This window comes from Nannospalax galili, unplaced genomic scaffold (genome assembly GCF_000622305.1).
Source record: "Nannospalax galili isolate Female #2095 unplaced genomic scaffold, S.galili_v1.0 scaffold7, whole genome shotgun sequence".
Taxonomy (NCBI): domain Eukaryota; kingdom Metazoa; phylum Chordata; class Mammalia; order Rodentia; family Spalacidae; genus Nannospalax; species Nannospalax galili.
In genome coordinates, this window is record NW_008359081.1 from 6,253,930 (window position 1) to 6,263,898 (window position 9,969).

Consider the following 9,969-nt stretch of genomic DNA (forward strand, 5'->3'; position numbering starts at 1 on the left):
TTTCTTGTTCTCTTCTCTTTTCCACTTGTACACTGGCCCTTAAGGACCCAACTGTGTCTGCCTTCCTTTTCCTGTGACATGCCCTTGGGCATTTACTTTTTAGTTTTGTTAGTTCTTCTGTTATCTGAAGGCACTGCAGTATCTCTGCCTCTAGACCAAAGCTAAGTTTTGAAACTCTTCTATCCTTAAGTGGTCTAGTGACAGTAATATCATGCTTTTAACTGTCTTCCATACAGCAGCAATATTTCGCTGTAACTTAATAAAATTCTATTGGCAGGTGGTCAGCACACTTCACTTTGATTTTTCATTAACTATTGCTGCCTACAGCAAAATTCTCCAAATATTTCCAACTTTTACTGAGCTGGTTTATACCTAACCACTGTTTAAAAGCAATATCTCAATATCTCTGGTTTCTTAAGTCTTGACCCTTTTTGTCTTCTTTTATAGTCTCTAAAATAGTTTTATGTTTCCTGTTGATTTGGAATGTAGAGCAAGGCGTTTTTTATTTACCAGCTCTTGAATTACTGCACAGGGTTATCATGGATTCATTCCAAATATAATAATAATCAGATCTCAACTTTATTTCTTATTATAGTGTAACACTAACCCTTCATGAAACAATTTGTAATGAAACAACATACAATTGTTAAAGAGGGTTTTATACACTTATAAAAAGTTTTTTCATCTGTATGTGATGGCAGAGGCCAAAGATCCCTGCACTTGGAAGACTGAGGCTGTCCAAACCTGTATAGAAAGACCCTCATTTTAAACAAACAAACAAACAAACAAACAAACAAATAAAAAACCTAACCAAACAATCTAAAAAAGTCTGTTACCACATTCTGCCTCTGCTTCTCTCCTTCACCCTTTTGCATCTACAAGATGCTACCATTATTGTACAGAATTACTGAGAAAAATAAATTAAAGAAGATATGTCATACACTGTCTAGATCACGGAAAATATCAGATCTTGGACATTTTTTATATTGCTTTGTAATTTTATTTTTTCATAAGGGATGTTTCAATAGTTTGCAAATGTTTATTTTATTGCTCAATTGTATTACTTTTCTGTTGCTGCGATAAAACATTGTGACCAAGGGAACTTAGAGGAAAAGGAGTTTACTTGAGCTTAGAGTTTCATGATTCCAAAGGGGTAAGACTCCATCATGGTGGGGAGGCATGGCAACAGAGGAAAAACCTAAATACTTATGTCTTCAGCCAATCTCCAAATCAGAGAGTGACTGGAAATTTGGCAGGGTTTAAGAACTCTCTAAGCCCACCCCTAAAAACATGATTCCTGCAGCAAGGCCAGACCTTTTAAGACCTCCACCAACTTGAGAAAAATGTCCAAATATTTGGAGCCTATGAGGGACATTCTCATTCAAACCACCATATACCAACCCCTAGCCCCCATAGGATCATGACCACATAAAATGCAAAATGCATTTAGTCCAACCTTAAAAGTTTCCATAGGTTTTACCAGTCTCAATACTATTTAAATCTCCAGAGTCCAAAGTCTCTTCTGAGACTCAATGCAATTTTCTAACTATAAAATCACAAGAAAAATCATATGCTTGCAAGATGCAATGGAATGGAACACACATTTTCATTCCAAAAGAAAGGAATGGGGGAATACTGATGAAATACTGGGCCTAAACAAGACTGAAAACCAGCAAGACAAAAACCCCAAGTCCAGTTGCTTCATGTGTGACTTCTGGTACACTGCTTTCAAAGGGCTTAGATGGCTCTCCAGCTTCATGTTGTGCAGCATTCATCTCTCTCTTGGGCTGGTACCACTCCCTGTATGCAGCTGTCTTTGGCAGATGTATTAGTCAGGCTTCTCTAAAGAAACAGAACCAGTAGAATGAATATATATATACATATGTATATATATATATGTATATATATATATAGAGAGAGAGAGAGAGAGAGAGAGAGAGAGAGAGAGGATTTAATTTATTTGCCTGTCCAGTCAGAACTGGATTTTTTTAGTCCCAATCTGGCACTGGAGGTCTGACAAATTCCAAAAGATCAGCTAGTCTTCAGTCTTCAGCAGCAAGACGAACTCACCAGCAAGATAGAAGGCTGTTAAAACAACAAGAAGTCCGGCATTCTCCTCTGCCTTGGTCTTTTATGCCTGCTGCCGCCATCAGAAAGTAATGCCCACATTTAGGGTGTGTCTTCTGGCTTTAGATGATCCAATTAGGAAGAACTCTTTCATTTCAGTTAATCTTAGATCCAATCAAGTTGACACCCAGGATTAGCCATCACAGCAGATGTCTCACAGATCTAGCATCTTCAACATCTTCTTGGGTCCTCCACTGCCAACTATGCTTCATCTTCACAGCTTTGCACAATAACTTATCAGAGCCTTCTTTCTTCAGGGACATCCTTTCTGCACTCTGCCTTGCCTTGGGGATTCTCTGAAACCACCACTGAAGAATCAATGACTCCTTCACTCTTGCATTTTTCATGCCTCTAAAGCCAGAACTGTGTGAACCAAGCTACCAAGTTTTGCTACTATACTTGGATGGACCACGGCCTGCTTCATCTATATTAAAAGCAGCTTTTGTGGGTTGCAGTTTTCTAGGAGAAAACACTTCAGACTTTTTCCTTTCACGAATTGGAGACTTGTCTTGACATGGTCTTGCCCTGAAAGTGTTCTTTCCATTGTTAAATGCAAATCTCTAGGCCTCTCCTTAATCACGTTTATCTCCTTATCGAAAGGAGCCTCTCCTTTAGCACAAGCCTTGACTCTAACATTAATCTTCCTAGTCCTCTTTTTCATTCAAAGCTGTACATTCTACATTTCTTTCTGCCTCACTTTCTCTTTTTCACTACAGATTTGCATAATATTCATCATTAACAACCATACCACCATCTCTGTGTTAGGCAGTTTTCATTACTTTCAACCTAGTCTCAGACAAGTTTTTAACTGCGATCAGACTCCAGGCAGACTCTTTTACCAAAATATTCCAGTTTTACTTAAGTCCTTATTTCCTTGTGGGACTATTTTGTTCTCAGCACTACTTTTTTCAAGGCTTGTACTGTAATGACCCATTAAACTTTGTTTACAGCAATCAACTGCTTTCCTAGCCAAAAGTTCCAATGTCTTCCATAATACTCCAAAAATTCACATGGTCAGGTTTGTCACAATAACACCCACTTCTGGTACTAACTTATGTATTAATTATTTTTTGTTGCTGTGATAAAACACTGTGACAAAGGGAACTTATAGGAAGAAGACTTCATTTGAGCCTATGGCTTCAAAAGGACAAGAGTCCATCATATCAGGGGGACATTTCAGCAGAGCAGAAAACTAAGCACTCACATCTTCAAACAGGCACAGGAAACAGAGAGTGACTGGAAATCTGGCAGAGCCTAAGAACTTTCTAAGTGCACCTCAGTGACATGCTTCCTGCAACAAGGCCACTCCTTCTACGACCTCCCCAGTCAGTGCCACCAACTGGGAACAAAATGTCCAAATACTTAGAGACGATGGAGAAAATTCTCATTCAAACCACCACAATTGTGATTTGACTTGTCTTTATGTATTCCAACTTTGAAATCCTGTACCTCTTTTTCTTACTTTCAGTTCACCACTCACGGATCACAAAAGAGACAAACAAAAACAAAATAACAGAAACACAACCATCACATCAACATTTCCTAGCTCTCACTGTTTCAAAAGTTCTGAAACACTGTTAAAACCATATTTGAATTTTGATCCACTTTTCTATACTAGTTTAGGACCATGACCACTGTTGATTTTATAATAATCAATTGACACTAGTAGAGAAAAAATTGTTATTACTATTTTAAAGATTTTGGAAGTAAGGTCCAAAAGATAGATAACAATTAGGTAATGTTGGCTCAGCAACATATACTATAAACAGGACTTCTATCAAGGGCTATGAATCTAAAGTAATGTCTCTAGTTTGGAGAACATAGGGATTTGTTTTATATTAAGGTTTATTTTAGCAGATAACATATGGAGAAAACATACCTATTATTCTTCTTCCTCACAAATGTCTCAAATGTTCTCACTGGGAAAGAAAATGCAGCACATGCATACTGCTTTACAATCAATTCACTCTTGCTCACCATTTTGTACAGCATATATTGCTATTTCCAAATTTCTATTTCTCAGATTCTTCATCTTTCTTATAACTTTATTCAGTGAACAAAATACATATTTTGATTTTTTTAATGTAGAAAAATAAGGAAAAAATTTAGTGGGGAAGATAAAAACAAGAAAGGCTGTTGAACAACTAGGTGACAATTGTTGCATGTGAAACGCATCCTACCATGTATGAATAACTAATGTGTTCTAAATATGAAGTATAATTGGAAGAGTTTTATTTTTTATTATGACATAGTGAAATTAAAGTTGAAACTACTCAGATTATTGCAGGTGTCATAACACCCTGAGTTAATGTCCCACAAATTTATAATTGAGGTGAATATATATATGACACATTAAGGATTCTAATGGACAAATTTGTAGATAGTTTGTAACAAGAGATGAAAAGGGAAGAAGAGATAAAAATTTCTGATTTTGGCTATCCAGGGTGATGTTAATATGCTGTGGAAAAGAAAGATAAGTAAACAAATAAGCAAAATAAAAGAAAAATCAATTTCCACAAAAAATATTTAGTAGAAAAGAGTGGGAGGATTTTATCAGAAAGTTCCTCCAGTTGGAAGAAGGATCAGTCTGGAAATTAAATGTAAAATTAGAGATGGAAAAATATCTCAGGTAACTCAATAGAGCTGCTTTTGAAAGATGATGTTGGGATCCAGTTATCTGACTCCAATAGGGCTAGAGTGATGCTGTCAAAACGCCACTACTTGAAATACTTTTGTGTGGGGGTGCAGGGATCTCGGAGTGCCAGCTGCTGGGTGTGGCGCCGGTCTCCTGTGTGTACCTGGGGGTGTGGCGGGTCCCGCACCACGTCGTTGTAGGTCTCTGCTACCGGGGCTGGCCCGGTCGGGTTCCGTCCCAATCCACCGTGCACTCTCTCTCTGAGTTCGGACCCGTCAGCTGCCGGGTCACGAGGGGAGGTGCAGGATGGGAAAGCTGGATTTCCGTAAGTCGGTTTACGAAGAGACAGCTCTCTCCTGGAAGGCTGGATCGTAGGCAGTAAGACACAGAACTCAGCTCAGTCAGTGGTACAGCCCCTTTATTCAGTGACATAGCTCGGCTCCAAGCCTTAGTGATCCAGCTCCGATTATTGAGGGAAAACCAGGATACTTTATACTGTGGGGGTAGTGGTAAAAGCCTTAGCTGATAGGTACTTTGTGGGATGCCCTATTTACATATGGAAGTGGGCTCCTGCCAGGCTCTCAGACTGCCTGAAAATCACACAGGAAAAGTTGGCAGTTCCAGAGCCGGAGGCCATGGCTACTTCAAAAGATGAGTCAGGAAGATGCCGGGAAGGCACCCTGCTGATAAAAGGAGTCTCTGCATATAAAACGGAGCCCATAGGCTATCCGGACATGGAGAGACTGCTACTTTACACAACAGGGGTCCCCAACACTTTTGCAGTTAAGAAACATGACAGTGATGAAGTATAAACTCATGATTTGAAGATAGAGATTCTCAAGAAAAATTATTAGAATTGGTGAATGCTTACGAATTGTAATATAGAAAATTAAAAGTTTGTTCTTTTTTCTGGTTTGATATTTTTTCTGGTGATGTGCTATAATTTGTAAGAAAATATAACTTTTCTTGTCAATTAAAATGTCTATGAGAGTTGCCCATTTTGTGGGTACCCAACAAAAATATACTTTATGTATCTCCTATCATCTTAGATGCCCAAATGTTCTTTTTTGAACGTGATCTCTTTCCATAAAATAGAGAACTGATTTTAAAAGAAATTATTCTCACTCTAAATAAGAATACGAATATATACAATCGTTATTCAGTGAGGCAGGTTTTTTTTAAGCATCATGAGGATTCATCAGCACCACATTATCTCCTGTAGGGACTGCACTCTACATAAAATGTTGTGGGTCTTCAGTTAAAAGTGAGCACAGAGCACAAGTTGGGACAATTTGTGCCTTGGAAAGAATAAAACTACAATGAATTGAAGCACATCAAATGTTTAAAAACACATGAGTTCAAAAACATACTACAAAACTGTCCTCATTAGTCATCATTGGATGTTACTTCAACTCCAAATCATTACTCAAAAGAGAAGTGAAAGGAAAGTGGCAAATAATGGGCTTTTATTTTCTGCATCAACTATATTTTATGTTAATTGCACTGATAGTAATGCCTGGGCAGGGCCACAGACTTCCAAAGCATGTGCCAAACCATTGAGCCTCAATTCAGACTGCAGACAAGGGGAATATTTCATGGACTCACACCTCAAGATGAGGAGCTACAGACAAAACAGTGGATGTTAGGGAGGGGGAATCAGTTTTCTCCAGGGACTAGCTCCCTGCAAGGTTAGCTAATCCCAAGTGGGCAGCCTTAAACACAGGTACACATGAGCACCACTAAATTGACTTAATTCATATATATATATATGTGTGTGTGTGTGTGTGTGTGTGTGAGTGTGTGTGTGTGTGTGTGCTTTGATTATTACTGTTATATAATAAAAATCAAAGCAGAGGACAAGAAATTGAGAGGGATTTGGGAGACATGTGAGGAGTTTGTGAGGCACTGGGAGGACTGGATATAATGAGAAGACAACACCCATGCTTGAAATTCTCAGAAACAAAATGAAAGAAAAGAATAAAAAAGGAAAGAAAATAAAAGAAAAGAATAGTTTAAATGAACAGTTGCAAGATGCCTGAGAGAATATCAGTCTTTTGTAGCTTTTAATGAAATGGTTATCAAGCCATTATATTAAATGTTGTTGGGGCCTCTGAGTGTGGAGAAATTGTGCTGAATGTTCCTGAAGTACTGAGAGATTTTGACATCACTACCTGAAATTAGAAACATGATGTTTTTTACATAGGAGCTATATTTTAAATTTTTTTTCAACTTCTTCACATTTTTTTTTCTGAGAAAGGGTCTCCCTGTATCCCCAGCTGGCCTGAAACATACTATGTCGACTAGGCTGGCCTCGATTTCATAGAGATCTGCCTGCTTTTGCTTCACGCATGTTGGAATTAATGGTGTATGGATCCATGGCCAGATTTGACTATTTTATTTTATTTTATTACTTTATTTTATTTTATTATTTTAGAGCAAGAAATAGTCTTACTGTAAACTTTATTTTTTTTAAAACATTTTGTTTATCATTATTTTTTGTTTTATGTGTCTGAGTGTATTGCCTGCATGGTTTAAGTGCACCCTTGTCATGCAACGCCTGTGGAATCAAGAAGATGGCATCTAATACCCTGGAACTAGAGTTACAGACTGTTAGCTAGCATATGGATGCTGAGACTCGATCCCTGTCCTCTGCATGAACAGTCAGTACTCTTAACCGCTGAGCCATCTATCCAGCTCCAATGCTTTTATTTTTAAACTGCCTTTATGTATAGTCATTGTATATGGCCTATAGTATGAGAACAATTCTATACAAATATGTAGTATATCTTGTAGATCATTCACATCTAACTTTTTTGGTCACTTTTCTTGTTTCTTTCTTTTTTTCTTTGATTAAATAAAACAACTCTTATAAGAATCAAATTGTTAAAGCAGCTTCTAAATTTTTAGAGGGAAATTTTTTATTGTGTTTTAACGTTCATTCCTTTTGTACCCACATAGATTACGAAATGTGAGGTAATAATGGCAAAAAAACTTCATATGACGTTTTAAGAGTATGATCATCATTATTTAATGCTAAGCTGAACAAAACCTCTATATCTATGGAATATTATTGGAATCAAATATTTGTCTCAGAAATCATCAGTCATTGTAAACCAACACTGTCATTTCTTTTGGCAATTCTTTAGCTCTAAATTTCCTTGGCATTAAAATAGCCCAACTTATATTTGTGTTTTGAAAATGTCATATATGCAGACAATGTATCCTGTTCCAACTCCCACACCCCCAAACCCCACAACACCTCTCTCACATTTCATCTATTACAATTATTAATTCTTTAATTTTTACCCCATTAAGTCCAGTTAGTGCTGCCCATTTACTTATAGATATAGAGTCATTCACTGGGGCATGGGAAAACTGCTGTTGTTCACACCTTCCCATAAAATGAAACTCTGTCATCTGGCAGCATTAAATGCCAATAGCTTCAGCTAGGCCTTGGGCCTTGGGAGCCCCGATTCCTTCCATGCTGGAATTTTTAACTTGGCTTGATCTTGTGCAGGTATCCACAACAGCTATGAGTTCAGGTACGGAACAGTCAAGCCATGCCCAGAAGACAGTATTTCTTAGCCCTCTTCCCCATCCTTTGAGCCTTACATACTTCCTTACTCTTCTCCAATCTTCCCTGAACTTTTCAGGGATGTGTGAAATGATACAGATGTTCCCTATATGGCTGATTATCCACAATTATTTATTCTCAGTTCTTTGAACAGTAATGTATCTCGCATTAACCACTAACCCTTGCAATAAGTTTTTCTGGTTAAGGTTGGAATCAACACAAATTCTGGATATTTAGAAGATAGTTTGATAACATGTTCATTTAGAAATACAACATCAGTAGATTCTTCCCTGGGGCCCACGGCTTCCATAACCACAGGTTTTTGCCATGTTTACAGTACCAGGAATAAGTTCCTTCCTGTGGAACAGTCTTCAGAGCCAGTCAAGAGAATGGTTGATTACCCCCACAAACTGTTTTGGGAGTATTGCACCAGTTTGTACACCTTGTTTGGAAGATAAGTGTTGTAGCATGCAGAGTGCAGCACTGGATAACGCTGCTGATGTCTTTTCTCTCCTGGAAGTGTGCATAATAGCACCATTAATCACTATGAAAGATTGCCAGGAGGGCGAGGTTTTGGTCAGTTCAAGATTGATTTTTTCTGTGCCCTTTAGCCAAAGATTGTAGTGTTTTCAGCAACATGGTCTTGCCATCTATTTATGGTGGGTAACCAAGAGAAATAGCAATAGCCTGTATTGTTTTAGGTGCCTCTGGGACCTCCCTGACCAGTATTCATAGGGAGGTAGCTTTGACTTCAACAGAGAATTTTTTTTTTCATTTAACAGCTGATGTCTTCTGGGAGTGATAGTGTTCACTAATGTGGGAAAGTTGTGTTCAAACTCCTTTTTAAAACTTACATTTACAATTAACTTACAAACTAATGGGATTCCATTAGGCTTCTTCATGTATTCTTAGTTTTGGTTAACCTATCCTCTACCCCTCCTCTCCTTTACCTAATTCCCCTATTCCCAGTTTAACTTTTAGCGCCATTGTATCCTTGTCCCATCATTCTTTAATATCACGTGTGTTCTTCTATCCCCTCACATTTTTTTACTTGCGAGGCATGATTATATGTTCCAAAGCAGCTTATTCACACACAGTCTAGATTCCCCTAGATTCCCCACCCCCATCACCCCACAACTTGCGTGACCCTTTCTACTGCTGGCATTTCCTCTCTCTACTTTCCTTTCACCTATATTCTACTATACACCCTCCAGAAATGGATTCTTTCTGCCTATGTTCCACATATACTCCAAGTTAAAGAACAAAACAAAAGATTTGAATCTAGGACACACATATGAGATAGAACATTTGGCTTTTGTCTATTTGAACCTGGGTGTCCTCACTCCATACAATGTTTCCTAGTTTCTCTTTGACATTTATGAAATTATTTATCTAAAAACCTTGAAGTTGCAAAAAAGTGAATAAGAAGCAGGCACCGTTGAAATATTTTTGGTCTTAGTCAGTTAAATTATCTCAGCAGGTAAAAGTGCATGCTGCCCAGCCTGACGATCAGAATTAAATCTCCAGAACTCACAGGAGAGAAATGACTCCTAAAAGTTTTCTTTTTTTTTCTGACCTCTGCAAGCATGCCATGACATGTGCACACCTGAACTAACACAGGTGCATCATAATA

At 37.9% G+C, this 9,969-nt stretch overlaps 1 protein-coding gene across 1 annotated transcript in view; it reads left to right on the top strand.

Moving 5' to 3' along the window:
• Nucleotides 1–9,969, top strand: part of Il1rapl1 (interleukin 1 receptor accessory protein like 1) — a 1,446,478-nt gene that overhangs the window by 160,778 nt on the left and 1,275,731 nt on the right. The gene's annotated exons all lie outside the window — the stretch shown is intronic.